Below are 20,730 nucleotides of genomic sequence, written 5' to 3' on the forward strand. Positions count from 1 at the left end.
TTTCCCAAGCCATAGAATTAATTATTTCAGTTTGTGTGGTGGAGAATAATGATAGTGAGGAAGTGTTTGTGTGTGACGGGATAAGAAGTTTTATTGGTATCCCCATTAGGCAAATGAGTTGTACTGATGTTGAGAACAGGAAATTTTGAAAATGTAGATGATGAAGGTGAAACTTGATGTTGGTAATGGAGAGTGGCTTTCAGGAGTGTGATGGTGTTAGTATTAAAATTTGTAGAAGTTATAAGGAGTCAAATTGTGGAGAGGTTATTAGCTATTGTAAAGTGAAATACAGTGAAGACTAGTAAATAAAGATGCACTGAGCGACCCTTGGTTATTGGTAAGATTAGAAATAAGGTTTATATTGTGTCAGGTTATTTTGTTTGTTGTGGCTTAGTGTAAAAGAATTTACCCTTTGAGATGTGTTATGGAGGTAGAAAGGTGTAGGAAGTACAGTCCCTCAATATTTAGAATACGAGAGGAAGTTATATAGTGGAGACATGTAACATATGAGAGAGTGTGTACGAAGTAGTTGGTATGTGTGTGACTTGGAGGTTTATGAAATTGGAATAATGTGGTAATTAGAAATGATGAAGGTAATGAAGTAGTGATGTTCTGGTTTACGAAAGCATGGAGTAACCGATGGTGTCTGGTTTGAAGTAGAGTTGAAAACTTGAGTGAGGTGAAGTTGATGTTAAATTTTGTACAGGTGGTATAATAAAAGGTTGAAGAATGTTGCAGAGAAGGTAAAAAAATTTCTGTCAGTGTAGAGGTTGATGTTTAGATGAGGATATAAAACAATACCCCAGAGAACATGTAAAAAAGGTAGGAATGAGGTGTGGTAGTAAAGAGGTGTGATGAAGTGAAGGCGAATTGCTGACAAATAGTTTGGTGGTGAATGGTTTGTGAACTATTGTTGCCCCTGTACGTCCTGCCTACAAAATTGAGTTTGGACAGTTAGTGATATGGTGTGTGTGACTTGACGAAATGATATTCCATAGAGGTGAATATGTATTGTCCCAGAGAGTAAAATATCCTTTGAAATTGGTAGAGAGATGTACGAATAGAAGATCCATCAAATAATAATTCACTTTGGATGAGGTAGCGAGGATGAGAGAATTTAGAGTGAGTATGGAAAGTAAAAAAGAGAAAAAATGGATGTTGGTTTGATTGTTATGAAGGAAATTTTGTTCCCCCTGTAGATTGATCCCCTAAAAATTAGGATAGTTGATAAGGGTTTATAGTTTGATTCTCAAAATATTTGGAATGTAGGTGATGTGTATGAGCTGAAATCACTGAAAAGAGAGTATTTTGTGAGAATGGAGTTTAAAGTGTATGAGGTGGAGATCCCCATTGCCCAGGCAATTCTTAATCCTTGGATGTCCCTTGTGTGAGCTGGTAGCATGTTGGAGATTAGAATGTAAATGAAGGACTAGGTATTGGTGCAGTTGACACGCTATGTATGGCAGAGTAGGAGGAGACCTGAGTTGAGCAGAAATGTGGATGATTTATAATAATTGTTTGCGAATTAATGGTATGTGCCCTGTGTAAAGAAGGAAGTCTGACTGAAGGTAGTATATACAAGTGTAGAGTGAGTCATGATGTGTTTAAGAAGGCATAGGTTTAAGTAAAGTGAGAATGAGTCTCAAGAGTTCTTAGAGGTGATTGAACATAGGTGTGGTTGGAGTGTATAGATGTAAGAAACAATGACTAGCAAGTTGGTAATGTTTGAGACCTGTTATAAAACATGATTTTGAGAGTTGCATTATTGAGGTTAGGTTTTGGAGTTTTGTATGAGCCAGGTGATGAGAGTAAGACCCCTGACTGTTTAAATTAGGAAGAGAGTAGAAGGTGTTCGAAGGCCCTGTTGGAGATGTAGAGAGAAAAGGAAAGTCTGTTGTTGTAGTAAAAGTTGCGGTATATGTAAGCTGTACAGAAAGTGTAATTGATGGCCGTTCCCATTGAGATATAGATTCTGATTGTTGTTTGGAACGAGAAGCTCCCACGCAAATCCAACGTTAAAAAATTATGCTAATTTATGATGTGTGTCGAAATGATGTAGATACCTGATGTGAGGTGAAATTTAGGATGGAGGTGTGTGTGTGTGAGGACGTGGCCCTTTCCCAAGCCATAGAATTAATTATTTCGGTTTGTGTGGTGGAGAATAATGATAGTGAGGAAGTATTTGTGTGTGACGGGATAAGAAGTTTTATTGGTATCCCTATTAGGCAAATGAGTTGTACTGATGTTGAGAACAGGAAATATTGAAAATGTAGATGATGAAGGTGAAACTTGATGTTGGTAATGGAGAGTGGCTTTCAGGAGTGTGATGGTGTTAGTATTAAAATTTGTAGTAGTTATAAGGAGTCAAATTGTGGAGAGGTTATTAGCTATTGTAAAGTGAAATACAGTGAAGACTAGTAAATAAAGAGGCACTGAGCGACCCTTGGTTATTGGTAAGATTAGAAATAAGGTTTATATTGTGTCAGGTTATTTTGTTAGTTGTGGCTTAGTGTAAAAGAATATACCCTTTGAGATGTGTTATGGAGGTAGAAAGGTGTAGGAAGTACAGTCCCTCAATATTTAGAATACGAGAGGAAGTTATATAGTGGAGACATGTAACATATGAGAGAGTGTGTACAAAGTAGTTGGTATGTGTGTGACTTGGAGGTTTATGAAATTGGAATAATGTGGTAATTAGAAATGATGAAGGTAATGAAGTATTGATGTTCTGGTTTACGAAAGCATGGAGTAACCGATGGTGTCTGGTTTGAAGTAGAGTTAAAAACTTGAGTAAGGTGAAGTTGATGTTAAATTTTGTACAGGTGGTATAATAGAAGGTTGAAGAATGTTGCAGAGAAGGTAAAATAATGTTGTGTCAGTGTAGGGGTTGATGTTTAGATGAGGATATAAAACAATACCCCAGAGAACATGTAAAAAAGGTAGGAATGAGGGGTGGTAGTAAAGAGGTGTGATGAAGTGAAGGCGAATTGCTGACATATAGTTTGGTGGTGAATGGTTTGTGAACTATTGTTGCCCCTGTACGTCCTGCCTACAAAATTGAGTTTGGACAGTTAGTGATATGGTGATTTAGTACTGTGTGTGATTTGACGAAATGATATTCCATAGAGGTGAATATGTATTGTCCCAGAGAGTAAAATATCCTTTGAAATTGGTAGAGAGATGTACGAATAGAAGACCCATCAAATAATAATTCACTTTGGATGAGGTAGCGAGCATGAGAGAATTTAGAGCGAGTATGGAAAGTAAAAAAGAGAAAAAATGGATGTTGGTTTGATTGTTATGAAAGAAATTTTGTTCCCCCTGTAGATTGATCCCCTAAAAATTAGGATATTTGATAAGGGTTTATAGTTTGATTCTCAAAATATTTGGAATGTAGGTGATGTGTATGAGCTGAAATCACTGAAAAGAGAGTATTTTGTGAGAATAGAGTTTAAAGTGTATGAGGTGGAGATTCCCATTGCCCAGGCAATTCTTAATCCTTGGATGTCCCTAGTGTGAGCTGGTAGCATGTTGGAGATTAGAATGTAAATGAAGGACTAGGTATTGGTGCAGTTGACACGCTATGTATAGCAGAGTAGGAGGAGACCTGAGTTGAGCAGAAATGTGGATGATTTATAATAATTGTTTGCGAATTAATGGTATGTGCCCTGTGAAAAGAAGGAAGTCTTACTGAAGGTAGTATATACAAGTGTAGAGTGAGTCATGATGTGTTGAAGAAGGCATAGGTTTAAGTAAAGTGAGAATGAGTCTCAAGAGTTGTTAGAGGTGATTGAACATAGGTGTGGTTGGAGTGTATAGATGTAAGAAACAATGACTAGCAAGTTGGTAATGTTTGAGACCTGTTATAAAATATGATTGTGAGAGTTGCATTATTGAGGTTTTGGAGTTTTGTATGTGCCAGGTGATGAGAGTAAGACCCCTGACTGTTTAAATTAGGAAGAGAGTAGAAGGTGTTCGAAGGCCCTATTGGAGATGTAGAGAGAAAAGGAAAGTCTGTTGTTGTAGTAAAAGTTGCGGTATATGTAAGCTGTACAGAAAGTGTAATTGATGGCCGTTCCCATTGAGGTATAGATTCTGATTGTTGTTTGGAACGAGAAGCTCCCACGCAAATCCAACATTAAGAAATTATGCTAATTTATGATGTGTGTCGAAATGATGTAGATACCTGATGTGAGGTGAAATTTAGGATGGAGGTGTGTGTGTGTGAGGACGTGGCCCTTTCCCAAGCCATAGAATTAATTGTTTCAGTTTGTGTGGTGGAGAATAATGATAGTGAGGAAGTATTTGTGTGTGACGGGATAAGAAGTTTTATTGGTATCCCTATTAGGCAAATGAGTTGTACTGATGTTGAGAACAGGAAATATTGAAAATGTAGATGATGAAGGTGAAACTTGATGTTGGTAATGGAGAGTGGCTTTCAGGAGTGTGATGGTGTTAGTATTAAAATTTGTAGAAGTTATAAGGAGTCAAATTGTGGAGAGGTTATTAGCTATTGTAAAGTGAAATACAGTGAAGACTAGTAAATAAAGAGGCACTGAGCGACCCTTGGTTATTGGTAAGATTAGAAGTAAGGTTTATATTGTGTCAGGTTATTTTGTTAGTTGTAGCTTAGTGTAAAAGAATTTACCCTTTGAGACGTGTTATGGAGGTAGAAAGGTGTAGGAAGTACAGTCGCTCAATATTTAGAATATGAGAGGAAGTTATATAGTGGAGACATGTAACATATGAGAGAGTGTGTACGATGTAGTTGGTATGTGTGTGACTTGGAGGTTTATGAAATTGGAATAATGTGGTAATTAGAAATGATGAAGGTACTGAAGTAGTGATGTTCTGGTTTACGAAAGCATGGTGTAGCCGTAGGTGTCTGTTTTGAAGTAGAGTTGTAAACTTGAGTGAGGTGAAGTTGATGTTAAATTTTGTACAGGTGGTATAATAGAAGGTTGAAAAATGTTGCAGAGAAGGTAAAAAAATGTTGTGTCAGTGTAGAGGTTGATGTTTAGATGAGGATATAAAACAATACCCCAGAGAACATGTAAAAAAGGTAGGAATGAGGTGTGGTAGTAAAGAGGTGTGATGAAGTGAAGGCGAATTGCTGACAAATAGAGTTAGGTGGTGAATGGTTTGTGAACTATTGTTGCCCCTGTACGTCCTGCCTACAAAATTGAGTTTGGACAGATAGTGATATGATGATTTAGTAGTGTGTGTGACTTGACGAAATGATAGTCCATAGAGGTGAAAATGTATTGTCCCAGAGAGTAAAATATCCTTTGAAATTGGTAGAGAGATGTACGAATAGAAGACCCATCAAATAATAATTCACTTTGGATGAGGTAGCGAGGATGAGAGAATTTAATGTGAGTATGGAAAGTAAAAAAGAGAAAAAATGGATGTTGGTTCGATTGTTATGTAAGAAATTTTGTTCCCCCTGTAGATTGATCCCCTAAAAATTAGGATAGTTGATAAGGGTTGATAGTTTGATTCTCAAAATATTTGGAATGTAGGTGATGTGTATGAGCTGAAATCACTGAAAAGAGAGTATTTTGTGAGAATGGAGTTTAAAGTGTATGAGGTGGAGATTCCCATTGCCCAGGCAATTCTTAATCCTTGGATGTCCCTTATGTGAGCTGGTAGCATGTTGGAGATTAGAATGTAAATGAAGGACTAGGTATTGGTGCAATTGACACGCTGTGTATGGCAGAGTAGGAGGAGACCTGAGTTGAGCAGAAATGTGGATGATTTATAGTAATTGTTTGCGAATTAATGGTAGGTGCCCTGTGAAAAGAAGGAAGTCTGACTGAAGGTAGTATATACAAGTGTAGAGTGAGTCATGATGTGTTGAAGAAGGCATAGGTTTAAGTAAAGTGAGAATGAGTCCCAAGAGGTCTTAGAGGTGATTGAACATAGGTGTGGTTGGAGTGTATAGATGTAAGAAACAATGACTAGCAAGTTGGTAATGTTTGAGACCTGTTATAAAATATGATTGTGAGAGTTGCATTATTGAGGTTTTGGAGTTTTGTATGAGCCAGGTGATGAGAGTAAGACCCCTGACTGTTTAAATTAGGAAGAGAGTAGAAGGTGTTCGAAAACCCTATTGGAGATGTAGAGAGAAAAGGAAAGTCTGTTGTTGTAGTAAAGGTTGCGGTTTATGTAAGCTGTACAGAAAGTGTAATTGATGGCCGTTCCCATTGAGGTATAGATTCTGATTGTTGTTTGGAACGAGAAGCTCCCACGCAAATCCAACATTAAGAAATTATGCTAATTTACGATGTGTGTCGAAATGATGTAGATACCTGATGTGAGGTGAAATTTAGGATGGAGGTGTGTGTGTGTGAGGACGTGGCCCTTTCCCAAGCCATAGAATTAATTATTTCAATTTGTGTGGTGTAGAATAATGATAGTGAGGAAGTATTTGTGTGTGACGGGATAAGAAGTTTTATTGGTATCCCTATTAGGCAAATGAGTTGTACTGATGTTGAGAACAGGAAATATTGAAAATGTAGATGATGAAAGTGAAACTTGATGTTGGTAATGGAGAGTGGCTTTCAGGAGTGTGATGGTGTTAGTATTAAAATTTGTAGAAGTTATAAGGAATCAAATTATGGAGAAGTTATTAGCTATTGTAAAGTGAAATACAGTGAAGACTAGTAAATAAAGAGGCACTGAGCGACCCTTGGTTATTGGTAAGATTAGAAATAAGGTTTATATTGTGTCAGGTTATTTTGTTTGTTGTGGCTTAGTGTAAAAGAATTTACCCTTTGAGATGTGTTATGGAGGTAGAAAGGTGTAGGAAGTACAGTCCCTCAATATTTAGAATACGAGAGGAAGTTATATAGTGGAGACATGTAACATATGAGAGAGTGTGTACGAAGTAGTTGGTATGTGTGTGACTTGGAGGATTATGAAATTGGAATAATGTGGTAATTAGAAATGATGAAGGTAATGAAGTAGTGATGTTCTGGTTTACGAAAGCATGGAGTAACCGATGGTGTCTGGTTTGAAGTAGAGTTGAAAAGTTGAGTGAGGTGAAGTTGATGTTAAATTTTGTACAGGTGGTATAATAGAAGGTTGAAGAATGTTGGAGAGAAGGTAAAAAAATGTTGTGTCAGTGTAGAGGTTGATGTTTAGATGAGGATATAAAACAATACCCCAGAGAACATGTAAAAAATGTAGGAATGAAGGGTGGTAGTAAAGAGGTGTGATGAAGTGAAGGCGAATTGCTGACAAATAGAGTTTGGTGGTGAATGGTTTGTGAACTATTGTTGCCCCTGTACATCCTGCCTACAAAATTGAGTTTGGACAGTTAGTGATATGGTAATTTAGTACTGTGTGTGACTTGACGAAATGATATTCCATGGAGGTGAATATGTATTGTCCCAGAGAGTAAAATATCCTTTGAAATTGGTAGAGAGATGTACGAATAGAAGACCAATCAAATAATAATTCACTTTGGATGAGGTAGCGAGGATGAGAGAATTTAGAGCGAGTATGGAAAGTAAAAAGAGAAAAAATGGATGATGGTTTGATTGTTATGACAGAAATTTGGTCCCCCTGTAGATTGATCCCCTAAAAATTAGGATAGTTGATAAGGGTTTATAGTTTGATTCTCAAAATATTTGGAATGTAGGTGATGTGTATGAGCTGAAATCACTGAAAAGAGAGTATTTTGTGAGAATGGAGTTTAAAGTGTATGAGGTGGAGATTCCCATTGCCCAGGCAATTCTTAATCCTTGGATGTCCCTTGTGTGAGCTGGTAGCATGTTGGAGATTAGAATGTAAATGAAGGACTAGGTATTGGTGCAGTTGACACGCTATGTATGGCAGAGTAGGAGGAGACCTGAGTTGAGCAGAAATGTGGATGATTTATAATAATTGTTTGCGAATTAATGGTATGTGCCCCGTGAAAAGAAGGAAGTCTGACTGAAGGTAGTATATACAAGTGTAGAGTGAGTCATGATGTGTTGAAGAAGGCATAGGTTTAAGTAAAGTGAGAATGAGTCTCAAGAGTTCTTAGAGGTGATTGAACATAGGTGTGGTTGGAGTGTATAGATGTAAGAAACAATGACTAGCAAGTTGGTAATGTTTGAGACCTGTTATAAAATATGATTGTGAGAGTTGCATTATTGAGGTTTTGGAGTTTTGTAAGAACCAGGTGATGAGAGTAAGACCCCTGATTGTTTCAATTAGGAAGAGAGTAGAAGGTGTTCGAAGGCCCTATTGGAGATGTAGAGAGAAAAGGGAAGTCTGTTGTTGTAGTAAAAGTTGCGCTATATGTAAGCTGTACAGAAAGTGTAATTGATGGCCGTTCCCATTGAGGTATAGATTCTGATTGTTGTTTGGAACGAGAAGCTCCCACGCAAATCCAACATTAAGAAATTATGCTAATTTACGATGTGTGTCGAAATGATGTAGATACCTGATGTGAGGTGAAATTTAGGATGGAGGTGTGTGTGTGTGAGGACGTGGCCCTTTCCCAAGCCATAGAATTAATTATTTCAGTTTGTGTGGTGGAGAATAATGATAGTGAGGAAGTATTTGTGTGTGACGGGATAAGAAGTTTTATTGGTATCCCTATTAGGCAAATGAGTTGTACTGATGTTGAGAACAGGAAATATTGAAAATGTAGATGATGAAGGTGAAACTTGATGTTGGTAACCCTTTGAGATGTGTTATGGAGGTAGAAAGGTGTAGGAAGTACAGTCCCTCAATATTTAGAATACGAGAGGAAGTTATATAGTGGAGACATGTAACATATGAGAGAGTGTGTACGAAGTAGTTGGTATGTGTGTGACTTGGAGGTTTATGAAATTGGAATAATGTGGTAATTAGAAATGATGAAGGTAATGAAGTAGTGATGTTCTGGTTTACGAAAGCATGGAGTAACCAATGGTGTCTGGTTTGAAGTAGAGTTGAAAACTTGAGTGAGGTGAAGTTGATGTTAAATTTTGTACAGGTGGTATAATAGAAGGTTGAAGAATGTTGCAGAGAAGGTAAAAAAATGTTGTGTCAGTGTAGAGGTTGATGTTTAGATGAGGATATAAAACAATACCCCAGAGAACATGTAAAAAAGGTAGGAATGAGGTGTGGTAGTAAAGAGGTGTGATGAAGTGAAGGCGAATTGCTGACAAATAGAGTTTGGTGGTGAATGGTTTGTGAACTATTGTTGCCCCTGTACGTCCTGCCTACAAATTTGAGTTTGGACAGTTAGTGATATGGTGATTTAGTACTGTGTGTGACTTGACGAAATGATATTCCATAGGGGTGAATATGTATTGTCCCAGAGAGTAAAATATCCTTTGAAATTGGTAGAGAGATGTACGAATAGAAGACCAATCAAATAATAATTCACTTTGGATGAGGTAGCGAGGATGAGAGAATTTAGAGCGAGTATGGAAAGTAAAAAAGAGAAAAAATGGATGTTGGTTTGATTGTTATGAAAGAAATTTTGTTCCCCCTGTAGATTGATCCCCTAAAAATTAGGATAGTTGATAAGGGTTTATAGGTTGATTCTCAAAATATTTGGATTGTAGGTGATGTGTATGAGCTGAAATCACTGAAAAGAGAGTATTTTGTTAGAATGGAGTTTAAAGTGTATGAGGTGGAGATTCCCATTGCCCAGGCAATTCTTAATCCGTGGATGTCCCTTGTGTGAGCTGGTAGCATGTTGGAGATTAGAATGTAAATGAAGGACTAGGTATTGGTGCAGTTGACACGCTATGTATGGCAGAGTAGGGGAGACCTGAGTTGAGCAGAAATGTGGATGATTTATAATAATTGTTTGCGAATTAATGGTATGTGCCCTGTGAAAAGAAGGAAGTCTGACTGAAGGTAGTATATACAAGTGTAGAGTGAGTCATGATGTGTTGAAGAAGGCATAGGTTTAAGTAAAGTGAGAATGAGTCTCAAGAGTTCTTAGAGGTGATTGAACATAGGTGTGGTTGGAGTGTATAGATGTAAGAAACAATGACTAGCAAGTTGGTAATGTTTGAGACCTGTTATAAAATATGATTGTGAGAGTTGCATTATTGAGGTTTTGGAGTTTTGTATGAGCCAGGTGATGAGAGTAAGACCCCTGATTGTTTCAATTAGGAAGAGAGTAGAAGGTGTTCGAAGGCCCTATTGGAGATGTAGAGAGAAAAGGGAAGTCTGTTGTTGTAGTAAAAGTTGCGCTATATGTAAGCTGTACAGAAAGTGTAATTGATGGCCGTTCCCATTGAGGTATAGATTCTGATTGTTGTTTGGAACGAGAAGCTCCCACGCAAATCCAACATTAAGAAATTATGCTAATTTACGATGTGTGTCGAAATGATGTAGATACCTGATGTGAGGTGAAATTTAGGATGGAGGTGTGTGTGTGTGAGGACGTGGCCCTTTCCCAAGCCATAGAATTAATTATTTCAGTTTGTGTGGTGGAGAATAATGATAGTGAGGAAGTATTTGTGTGTGACGGGATAAGAAGTTTTATTGGTATCCCTATTAGGCAAATGAGTTGTACTGATGTTGAGAACAGGAAATATTGAAAATGTAGATGATGAAGGTGAAACTTGATGTTGGTAACCCTTTGAGATGTGTTATGGAGGTAGAAAGGTGTAGGAAGTACAGTCCCTCAATATTTAGAATACGAGAGGAAGTTATATAGTGGAGACATGTAACATATGAGAGAGTGTGTACGAAGTAGTTGGTATGTGTGTGACTTGGAGGTTTATGAAATTGGAATAATGTGGTAATTAGAAATGATGAAGGTAATGAAGTAGTGATGTTCTGGTTTACGAAAGCATGGAGTAACCAATGGTGTCTGGTTTGAAGTAGAGTTGAAAACTTGAGTGAGGTGAAGTTGATGTTAAATTTTGTACAGGTGGTATAATAGAAGGTTGAAGAATGTTGCAGAGAAGGTAAAAAAATGTTGTGTCAGTGTAGAGGTTGATGTTTAGATGAGGATATAAAACAATACCCCAGAGAACATGTAAAAAAGGTAGGAATGAGGTGTGGTAGTAAAGAGGTGTGATGAAGTGAAGGCGAATTGCTGACAAATAGAGTTTGGTGGTGAATGGTTTGTGAACTATTGTTGCCCCTGTACGTCCTGCCTACAAATTTGAGTTTGGACAGTTAGTGATATGGTGATTTAGTACTGTGTGTGACTTGACGAAATGATATTCCATAGAGGTGAATATGTATTGCCCAGAGAGTAAAATATCCTTTGAAATTGGTAGAGAGATGTACGAATAGAAGACCAATCAAATAATAATTCACTTTGGATGAGGTAGCGAGGATGAGAGAATTTAGAGCGAGTATGGAAAGTAAAAAAGAGAAAAAATGGATGTTGGTTTGATTGTTATGAAAGAAATTTTGTTCCCCCTGTAGATTGATCCCCTAAAAATTAGGATATTTGATAAGGGTTTATAGGTTGATTCTCAAAATATTTGGAATGTAGGTGATGTGATTGAGCTGAAATCACTGAAAAGAGAGTATTTTGTGAGAATGGAGTTTAAAGTGTAAGAGGTGGAGATTCCCATTGCCCAGGCAATTCCTAATCCGTGGATGTCCCTTGTGTGAGCTGGTAGCATGTTGGAGATTAGAATGTAAATGAAGGACTAGGTATTGGTGCAGTTGACACGCTATGTATGCCAGAGTAGGGGAGACCTGAGTTGAGCAGAAATGTGGATGATTTATAATAATTGTTTGCGAATTAATGGCATGTGCCCTGTGAAAAGAAGGAAGTCTGACTGAAGGTAGTATATACAAGTGTAGAGTGAGTCATGATGTGTTGAAGAAGGCATAGGTTTAAGTAAAGTGAGAATGAGTCTCAAGAGTTCTTAGAGGTGATTGAACATAGGTGTGGTTGGAGTGTATAGATGTAAGAAACAATGACTAGCAAGTTGGTAATGTTTGAGACCTGTTATAAAATATGATTGTGAGAGTTGCATTATTGAGGTTTTGGAGTTTTGTATGAGCCAGGTGATGAGAGTAAGACCCCTGACTGTTTAAATTAGGAAGAGAGTAGAAGGTGTTCGAAGGCCCTATTGGAGATGTAGAGAGAAAAGGGAAGTCTGTTGTTGTAGTAAAAGTTGCGGTATATGTAAGCTGTACAGAAAGTGTAATTGATGGCCGTTCCCATTGAGGTATAGATTCTGATTGTTGTTTGGAACGAGAAGCTCCCACGCAAATCCAATCCAACATTAAGAAATTATGCTAATTTATGATGTGTTTAGAAATGATGTAGATACCTGATGTGAGGTGAAATTTAGGATGGAGGTGTGTGTGTGTGAGGACGTGGCCCTTTCCCAAGCCATAGAATTAATTATTTCAGTTTGTGTGGTGGAGAATAATGATAGTGAGGAAGTATTTGTGTGTGACGGGATAAGAAGTTTTATTGGTATCCCTATTAGGCAAATGAGTTGTACTGATGTTGAGAACAGGAAATATTGAAAATGTAGATGATGAAGGTGAAACTTGATGTTGGTAATGGAGAGTGGCTTTCAGGAGTGTGATGGTGTTAGTATTAAAATTTGTAGAAGTTATAAGGAGTCAAATTATGGAGAAGTTATTAGCTATTGTAAAGTGAAATACAGTGAAGACTAGTAAATAAAGATGCACTGAGCGACCCTTGGTTATTGGTAAGATTAGAAATAAGGTTTAATTGTGTCAGGTTATTTTGTTTGTTGTGGCTTAGTGTAAAAGAATTTACCCTTTGAGATGTGTTATGGAGGTAGAAAGGTGTAGGAAGTACAGTCCCTCAATATTTAGAATACGAGAGGAAGTTATATAGTGGAGACATGTAACATATGAGAGAGTGTGTACGAAGTAGTTGGTATGTGTGTGACTTGGAGGTTTATGAAATTGGAATAATGTGGTAATCAGAAATGATGAAGGTAATGAAGTAGTGATGTTCTGGTTTACGAAAGCATGGAGTAACCGATGGTGTCTGGTTTGAAGTAGAGTTGAAAACTTGAGTGAGGTGAAGTTGATGTTAAATTTTGTACAGGTGGTATAATAGAAGGTTGAAGAATGTTGCAGAGAAGGTAAAATAATGTTGTGTCAGTGTAGAGGTTGATGTTTAGATGAGGATATAAAACAATACCCCAGAGAACATGTAAAAAAGGTAGGAATGAGGTGTGGTAGTAAAGAGGTGTGATGAAGTGAAGGCGAATTGCTGACAAATAGAGTTTGGTGGTGAATGGTTTGTGAACTATTGTTGCCCCTGTACGTCCTGCCTACAAATTTGAGTTTGGACAGTTAGTGATATGGTGATTTAGTACTGTGTGTGACTTGACGAAATGATATTCCATAGAGGTGAATATGTATTGCCCAGAGAGTAAAATATCCTTTGAAATTGGTAGAGAGATGTACGAATAGAAGACCAATCAAATAATAATTCACTTTGGATGAGGTAGCGAGGATGAGAGAATTTAGAGCGAGTATGGAAAGTAAAAAAGAGAAAAAATGGATGTTGGTTTGATTGTTATGAAAGAAATTTTGTTCCCCCTGTAGATTGATCCCCTAAAAATTAGGATATTTGATAAGGGTTTATAGGTTGATTCTCAAAATATTTGGAATGTAGGTGATGTGATTGAGCTGAAATCACTGAAAAGAGAGTATTTTGTGAGAATGGAGTTTAAAGTGTATGAGGTGGAGATTCCCATTGCCCAGGCAATTCCTAATCCGTGGATGTCCCTTGTGTGAGCTGGTAGCATGTTGGAGATTAGAATGTAAATGAAGGACTAGGTATTGGTGCAGTTGACACGCTATGTATGCCAGAGTAGGGGAGACTTGAGTTGAGCAGAAATGTGGATGATTTATAATAATTGTTTGCGAATTAATGGCATGTGCCCTGTGAAAAGAAGGAAGTCTGACTGAAGGTAGTATATACAAGTGTAGAGTGAGTCATGATGTGTTGAAGAAGGCATAGGTTTAAGTAAAGTGAGAATGAGTCTCAAGAGTTCTTAGAGGTGATTGAACATAGGTGTGGTTGGAGTGTATAGATGTAAGAAACAATGACTAGCAAGTTGGTAATGTTTGAGACCTGTTATAAAATATGATTGTGAGAGTTGCATTATTGAGGTTTTGGAGTTTTGTATGAGCCAGGTGATGAGAGTAAGACCCCTGACTGTTTAAATTAGGAAGAGAGTAGAAGGTGTTCGAAGGCCCTATTGGAGATGTAGAGAGAAAAGGGAAGTCTGTTGTTGTAGTAAAAGTTGCGGTATATGTAAGCTGTACAGAAAGTGTAATTGATGGCCGTTCCCATTGAGGTATAGATTCTGATTGTTGTTTGGAACGAGAAGCTCCCACGCAAATCCAATCCAACATTAAGAAATTATGCTAATTTATGATGTGTTTCGAAATGATGTAGATACCTGATGTGAGGTGAAATTTAGGATGGAGGTGTGTGTGTGTGAGGACGTGGCCCTTTCCCAAGCCATAGAATTAATTATTTCAGTTTGTGTGGTGGAGAATAATGATAGTGAGCTAGTATTTGTGTGTGACAGGATAAGAAGTTTTATTGGTATCCCTATTAGGCAAATGAGTTGTACTGATGTTGAGAACAGGAAATATTGAAAATGTAGATGATGAAGGTGAAACTTGATGTTGGTAATGGAGAGTGGCTTTCAGGAGTGTGATGGTGTTAGTATTAAAATTTGTAGAAGTTATAAGGAGTCAAATTATGGAGAAGTTATTAGCTATTGTAAAGTGAAATACAGTGAAGACTAGTAAATAAAGATGCACTGAGCGACCCTTGGTTATTGGTAAGATTAGAAATAAGGTTTAATTGTGTCAGGTTAATTTGTTTGTTGTGGCTTAGTGTAAAAGAATTTACCCTTTGAGATGTGTTATGGAGGTAGAAAGGTGTAGGAAGTACAGTCCCTCAATATTTAGAATACGAGAGGAAGTTATATAGTGGAGACATGTAACATATGAGAGAGTGTGTACGAAGTAGTTGGTATGTGTGTGACTTGGAGGTTTATGAAATTGGAATAATGTGGTAATCAGAAATGATGAAGGTAATGAAGTAGTGATGTTCTGGTTTACGAAAGCATGGAGTAACCGTAGGTGTCTGGTTTGAAGTAGAGTTGAAAACTTGAGTGAGGTGAAGTTGATGTTAAATTTTGTACAGGTGGTATAATAGAAGGTTGAAGAATGTTGCAGAGAAGGTAAAAAAATGTTGTGTCAGTGTAGAGGTTGATGTTTAGATGAGGATATAAAACAATACCCCAGAGAACATGTAAAAAAGGTAGGAATGAGGTGTGGTAGTAAAGAGGTGTGATGAAGTGAAGGCGAATTGCTGACAAATAGAGTTTGGTGGTGAATGGTTTGTGAACTATTGTTGCCCCTGTACGTCCTGCCTACAAATTTGAGTTTGGACAGTTAGTGATATGGTGATTTAGTACTGTGTGTGACTTGACGAAATGATATTCCATAGAGGTGAATATGTATTGCCCAGAGAGTAAAATATCCTTTGAAATTGGTAGAGAGATGTACGAATAGAAGACCAATCAAATAATAATTCACTTTGGATGAGGTAGCGAGGATGAGAGAATTTAGAGCGAGTATGGAAAGTAAAAAAGAGAAAAAATGGATGTTGGTTTGATTGTTATGAAAGAAATTTTGTTCCCCCTGTAGATTGATCCCCTAAAAATTAGGATATTTGATAAGGGTTTATAGGTTGATTCTCAAAATATTTGGAATGTAGGTGATGTGATTGAGCTGAAATCACTGAAAAGAGAGTATTTTGTGAGAATGGAGTTTAAAGTGTATGAGGTGGAGATTCCCATTGCCCAGGCAATTCCTAATCCGTGGATGTCCCTTGTGTGAGCTGGTAGCATGTTGGAGATTAGAATGTAAATGAAGGACTAGGTATTGGTGCAGTTGACACGCTATGTATGCCAGAGTAGGGGAGACCTGAGTTGAGCAGAAATGTGGATGATTTATAATAATTGTTTGCGAATTAATGGCATGTGCCCTGTGAAAAGAAGGAAGTCTGACTGAAGGTTGTATATACAAGTGTAGAGTGAGTCATGATGTGTTGAAGAAGGCATAGGTTTAAGTAAAGTGAGAATGAGTCTCAAGAGTTCTTAGAGGTGATTGAACATAGGTGTGGTTGGAGTGTATAGATGTAAGAAACAATGACTAGCAAGTTGGTAATGTTTGAGACCTGTTATAAAATATGATTGTGAGAGTTGCATTATTGAGGTTTTGGAGTTTTGTATGAGCCAGGTGATGAGAGTAAGACCCCTGATTGTTTCAATTAGGAAGAGAGTAGAAGGTGTTCGAAGGCCCTATTGGAGATGTAGAGAGAAAAGGGAAGTCTGTTGTTGTAGTAAAAGTTGCGCTATATGTAAGCTGTACAGAAAGTGTAATTGATGGCCGTTCCCATTGAGGTATAGATTCTGATTGTTGTTTGGAACGAGAAGCTCCCACGCAAATCCAACATTAAGAAATTATGCTAATTTACGATGTGTGTCGAAATGATGTAGATACCTGATGTGAGGTGAAATTTAGGATGGAGGTGTGTGTGTGTGAGGACGTGGCCCTTTCCCAAGCCATAGAATTAATTATTTCAGTTTGTGTGGTGGAGAATAATGATAGTGAGGAAGTATTTGTGTGTGACGGGATAAGAAGTTTTATTGGTATCCCTATTAGGCAAATGAGTTGTACTGATGTTGAGAACAGGAAATATTGAAAATGTAGATGATGAAGGTGAAACTTGATGTTGGTAACCCTTTGAGATGTGTTATGGAGGTAGAAAGGTGTAGGAAGTACAGTCCCTCAATATTTAGAATACGAGAGGAAGTTATATAGTGGAGACATGTAACATATGAGAGAGTGTGTACGAAGTAGTTGGTATGTGTGTGACTTGGAGGTTTATGAAATTGGAATAATGTGGTAATTAGAAATGATGAAGGTAATGAAGTAGTGATGTTCTGGTTTACGAAAGCATGGAGTAACCAATGGTGTCTGGTTTGAAGTAGAGTTGAAAACTGGAGTGAGGTGAAGTTGATGTTAAATTTTGTACAGGTGGTATAATAGAAGGTTGAAGAATGTTGCAGAGAAGGTAAAAAAATGTTGTGTCAGTGTAGAGGTTGATGTTTAGATGAGGATATAAAACAATACCCCAGAGAACATGTAAAAAAGGTAGGAATGAGGTGTGGTAGTAAAGAGGTGTGATGAAGTGAAGGCGAATTGCTGACAAATAGAGTTTGGTGGTGAATGGTTTGTGAACTATTGTTGCCCCTGTACGTCCTGCCTACAAATTTGAGTTTGGACAGTTAGTGATATGGTGATTTAGTACTGTGTGTGACTTGACGAAATGATATTCCATAGAGGTGAATATGTATTGTCCCAGAGAGTAAAATATCCTTTGAAATTGGTAGAGAGATGTAGGAATAGAAGACCAATCAAATAATAATTCACTTTGGATGAGGTAGCGAGGATGAGAGAATTTAGAGCGAGTATGGAAAGTAAAAAAGAGAAAAAATGGATGTTGGTTTGATTGTTATGAAAGAAATTTTGTTCCCCCTGTAGATTGATCCCCTAAAAATTAGGATAGTTGATAAGGGTTTATAGGTTGATTCTCAAAATATTTGGATTGTAGGTGATGTGTATGAGCTGAAATCACTGAAAAGAGAGTATTTTGTTAGAATGGAGTTTAAAGTGTATGAGGTGGAGATTCCCATTGCCCAGGCAATTCTTAATCCGTGGATGTCCCTTGTGTGAGCTGGTAGCATGTTGGAGATTAGAATGTAAATGAAGGACTAGGTATTGGTGCAGTTGACACGCTATGTATGGCAGAGTAGGGGAGACCTGAGTTGAGCAGAAATGTGGATGATTTATAATAATTGTTTGCGAATTAGTGGTATGTGCCCTGTGAAAAGAAGGAAGTCTGACTGAAGGTAGTATATACAAGTGTAGAGTGAGTCATGATGTGTTGAAGAAGGCATAGGTTTAAGTAAAGTGAGAATGAGTCTCAAGAGTTCTTAGAGGTGATTGAACATAGGTGTGGTTGGAGTGTATAGATGTAAGAAACAATGACTAGCAAGTTGGTAATGTTTGAGACCTGTTATAAAATATGATTGTGAGAGTTGCATTATTGAGGTTTTGGAGTTTTGTATGAGCCAGGTGATGAGAGTAAGACCCCTGATTGTTTCAATTAGGAAGAGAGTAGAAGGTGTTCGAAGGCCCTATTGGAGATGTAGAGAGAAAAGGGAAGTCTGTTGTTGTAGTAAAAGTTGCGCTATATGTAAGCTGTACAGAAAGTGTAATTGATGGCCGTTCCCATTGAGGTATAGATTCTGATTGTTGTTTGGAACGAGAAGCTCCCACGCAAATCCAACATTAAGAAATTATGCTAATTTACGATGTGTGTCGAAATGATGTAGATACCTGATGTGAGGTGAAATTTAGGATGGAGGTGTGTGTGTGTGAGGACGTGGCCCTTTCCCAAGCCATAGAATTAATTATTTCAGTTTGTGTGGTGGAGAATAATGATAGTGAGGAAGTATTTGTGTGTGACGGGATAAGAAGTTTTATTGGTATCCCTATTAGGCAAATGAGTTGTACTGATGTTGAGAACAGGAAATATTGAAAATGTAGATGATGAAGGTGAAACTTGATGTTGGTAACCCTTTGAGATGTGTTATGGAGGTAGAAAGGTGTAGGAAGTACAGTCCCTCAATATTTAGAATACGAGAGGAAGTTATATAGTGGAGACATGTAACATATGAGAGAGTGTGTACGAAGTAGTTGGTATGTGTGTGACTTGGAGGTTTATGAAATTGGAATAATGTGGTAATTAGAAATGATGAAGGTAATGAAGTAGTGATGTTCTGGTTTACGAAAGCATGGAGTAACCAATGGTGTCTGGTTTGAAGTAGAGTTGAAAACTGGAGTGAGGTGAAGTTGATGTTAAATTTTGTACAGGTGGTATAATAGAAGGTTGAAGAATGTTGCAGAGAAGGTAAAAAAATGTTGTGTCAGTGTAGAGGTTGATGTTTAGATGAGGATATAAAACAATACCCCAGAGAACATGTAAAAAAGGTAGGAATGAGGTGTGGTAGTAAAGAGGTGTGATGAAGTGAAGGCGAATTGCTGACAAATTGAGTTTGGTGGTGAATGGTTTGTGAACTATTGTTGCCCCTGTACGTCCTGCCTACAAATTTGAGTTTGGACAGTTAGTGATATGGTGATTTAGTACTGTGTGTGACTTGACGAAATGATATTCCATAGAGGTGAATATGTATTGTCCCAGAGAGTAAAATATCCTTTGAAATTGGTAGAGAGATGTACGAATAGAAGACCAATCAAATAATAATTCACTTTGGATGAGGTAGCGAGGATGAGAGAATTTAGAGCGAGTATGGAAAGTAAAAAAGAGAAAAAATGGATGTTGGTTTGATTGTTATGAAAGAAATTTTGTTCCCCCTGTAGATTGATCCCCTAAAAATTAGGATAGTTGATAAGGGTTTATAGGTTGATTCTCAAAATATTTGGATTGTAGGTGATGTGTATGAGCTGAAATCACTGAAAAGAGAGTATTTTGTTAGAATGGAGTTTAAAGTGTATGAGGTGGAGATTCCCATTGCCCAGGCAATTCTTAATCCGTGGATGTCCCTTGTGTGAGCTGGTAGCATGTTGGAGATTAGAATGTAAATGAAGGACTAGGTATTGGTGCAGTTGACACGCTATGTATGGCAGAGTAGGGGAGACCTGAGTTGAGCAGAAATGTGGATGATTTATAATAATTGTTTGCGAATTAATGGTATGTGCCCTGTGAAAAGAAGGAAGTCTGACTGAAGGTAGTATATACAAGTGTAGAGTGAGTCATGATGTGTTGAAGAAGGCATAGGTTTAAGTAAAGTGAGAATGAGTCTCAAGAGTTCTTAGAGGTGATTGAACATAGGTGTGGTTGGAGTGTATAGATGTAAGAAACAATGACTAGCAAGTTGGTAATGTTTGAGACCTGTTATAAAATATGATTGTGAGAGTTGCATTATTGAGGTTTTGGAGTTTTGTATGAGCCAGGTGATGAGAGTAAGACCCCTGATTGTTTCAATTAGGAAGAGAGTAGAAGGTGTTCGAAGGCCCTATTGGAGATGTAGAGAGAAAAGGGAAGTCTGTTGTTGTAGTAAAAGTTGCGCTATATGTAAGCTGTACAGAAAGTGTAATTGATGGCCGTTCCCATTGAGGTATAGATTCTGATTGTTGTTTGGAACGAGAAGCTCCCACGCAAATCCAACATTAAGAAATTATGCTAATTTACGATGTGTGTCGAAATGATGTAGATACCTGATGTGAGGTGAAATTTAGGATGGAGGTGTGTGTGTGTGAGGACGTGGCCCTTTCCCAAGCCATAGAATTAATTATTTCAGTTTGTGTGGTGGAGAATAATGATAGTGAGGAAGTATTTGTGTGTGACGGGATAAGAAGTTTTATTGGTATCCCTATTAGGCAAATGAGTTGTACTGATGTTGAGAACAGGAAATATTGAAAATGTAGATGATGAAGGTGAAACTTGATGTTGGTAACCCTTTGAGATGTGTTATGGAGGTAGAAAGGTGTAGGAAGTACAGTCCCTCAATATTTAGAATACGAGAGGAAGTTATATAGTGGAGGCATGTAACATATGAGAGAGTGTGTACGAAGTAGTTGGTATGTGTGTGACTTGGAGGTTTATGAAATTGGAATAATGTGGTAATTAGAAATGATGAAGGTAATGAAGTA

General features: G+C 37.6%; 1 long non-coding RNA gene across 6 annotated transcripts in view; it reads left to right on the plus strand.

Moving 5' to 3' along the window:
• Window positions 1–20,730, plus strand: part of LOC126170775 (uncharacterized) — a 296,049-nt gene that overhangs the window by 91,034 nt on the left and 184,285 nt on the right. The window contains exon 2 of one of the 6 annotated variants that reach the window (XR_007535463.1): window positions 19,239–19,507. The exons of 3 other annotated variants lie outside the window; for them this stretch is intronic. This is a non-coding gene — a long non-coding RNA (uncharacterized LOC126170775). Of the gene's footprint in view, window positions 1–9,285; window positions 9,549–17,400; window positions 17,606–19,238; window positions 19,508–20,730 lie in introns of those variants that run through there. 2 more of the 6 variants (XR_007535467.1, XR_007535469.1) reach the window with 2 other exon arrangements.

This window comes from Schistocerca cancellata, chromosome 1 (genome assembly GCF_023864275.1).
Source record: "Schistocerca cancellata isolate TAMUIC-IGC-003103 chromosome 1, iqSchCanc2.1, whole genome shotgun sequence".
Classification (NCBI taxonomy): Eukaryota; Metazoa; Arthropoda; class Insecta; order Orthoptera; family Acrididae; genus Schistocerca; species Schistocerca cancellata.